The sequence below is a fragment of the Odontomachus brunneus genome, unplaced genomic scaffold (genome assembly GCF_010583005.1).
Source record: "Odontomachus brunneus isolate Ranch 3 - 2012 unplaced genomic scaffold, Obru_v1 Obru_scaffold_238, whole genome shotgun sequence".
NCBI lineage: Eukaryota > Metazoa > Arthropoda > Insecta > Hymenoptera > Formicidae > Odontomachus > Odontomachus brunneus.
This window is the reverse complement of record NW_022639688.1, coordinates 250,777-252,894: the sequence shown is the minus strand read 5'-3', so window position 1 is coordinate 252,894 and position 2,118 is coordinate 250,777.

Here is a 2,118-nt window from a genome sequence, read left to right as displayed (position 1 = left end):
TCGTTCCTCACGTCAAAATCACCACTTTTGAATTTTTTAAACCACTCGAAACACTGAGATTTACCAAGAGCATATTCACCGTAAGCTTCGACAAGCATTCGATGTGATTCTGCAGCAGTTTTCTTTAAATGATAACAGAAAATCAATGCTGTCCGCAAATCATAGTTAGTAGGCTCGAAACGTGACATGTTTAAGGTTATACAAAAATATACTAGAGAATGAAAGTTGGGGTTATGTTTGTTGACAATATTCGTCAGCTGTTAGGAGAATATAATAGCGCGGCAGTAGCGGTCTTACGGTCACTAAACTGAACGCTGGCACCATTTATAGGGGAATTCCGGTTTCATACTTCTACACCTGGTATAAGAATAAGCAAATGGTTTCCTTACACACACACACAGAGGCGCACGCGCGCGAGAAAAATTAGTTTTTTTAGATGTAAAAATTGTGTTTAAATAATTATTTGCTTGTTTTAAAAAGTAAATGAAGTAAATGAAGTAAATCATGTTATAAATTTAAATAAATTATTTTATAATATTAAAAGTATCTTTTCGTGTGTTTCAAATTAAAGTTTCTTTTATTTTCAGAAAAAAATATATTTAAATTGAAATACAAAATTAAATTTAAATTACAAAATGATTTATTTGCATTTTACTTACTTTTAAAACAAGTAAATATTTTTAAAATATATTTTTTACGTACTTTTCTTTTAAATAAATCATTTGTTTTCGTATATGGATATATCATATGTATAGGGAACGTCTCTCAGTCAAAGTGACAGTAGTGCAGTTGATAAGGTGAACGACTCAAGAACCAGAGGTCTCAGTTTCGAATCTCAGCAATTTGTAAACAAATTTTTGAAATATAATTTATATTGAATTAAGTAGCGTATGAAACAATAAAGTGGAAAATTTAAGAAAAATTCAGGGAGAGAAAAATGTATATAAATGTATATAAATGTATATATATTTTAATAAATATTTTCATAATATTTATGATAAATATTTATGATATATTTAAAATCACAAAAATATTTATGAAACATTTTAGTAAATATTTATAAAATATTCAAATAAATTTGGTAAATATTTTGTAAATCTTTTACAAATATTTTGTGCTGTTTGGGGGGTTTCTAAGACATGTAGAGAAATTCAGAAATTTTCAGAGAAATTCAGTTTTTTATCTCTATGAAGTGCAACCAATTTTCTCACTTTTTCTGCATTTTTCTGAAAAAAAAAAAAAGAATTTCTGAAAAATTTAGAAATTTTTAGAGAAATTAAAAGATTTTCAATCTTTTTTCATTTTTATGAAATATGACTTTCTCTGAGTTTTTCTGAGTGTTCCAATTTCTTGATTTTTTGAGTATTTTTTAGAAAACTTCAACAAAATTAAGAAATTTTCATTAAAAAATTTTCACCAGTGTCCTCATGAAAAAAATATACAAAATAAACATTATTTTTTTGTATCAAGCCAATCTTTATGAAACACAGCCATAAAATAAGCCTTAATATGAAGAACAATAAAAGTGTGATAAAATGTAATTAAAAATAAAAATCCTGATTAAAAATAAAAAATGTATTCATGGGGCAGTCCATTTTTTACACATTCAGTCATACTGTTAGCAAAATCTCACTTAAATCAAAGATTTGTATTTTTTCCAAAATATTAGGTTGTAAAAACTTTAAATATGCACCAATCTACATATTCTTCTCTAAATATTCATTGGAAAATCACTGCACTATTAATGACTTGCAAAAGTTTGTTGGATCGTTGATGATTACATTGACTTAAAAAAGTTAATATAATCAATGACATAAAAATAAGCAATTATCTAAAAAATGACTAACAATGGAAGATAATCTTATTGAATATGCTATATAATGTTTAGTTACTATTAATAAAACAAATATGATTACAATATGATTACTTTTTGCATATCCATAATATATATAATCATTACTATGTCTAGGTATAGCTTCCAGAATGGAGCCGTGTCTTGAATCAGCGATGTGCCGACGTTTCGCAAACGTTGCAGTTTGCATCATCAGGGCTGAGAACTCTGATACTGAGCTCCCTTGGGTAAAGGTTGTCCTTATATGTCCCCTTCCCCCCCCCCCC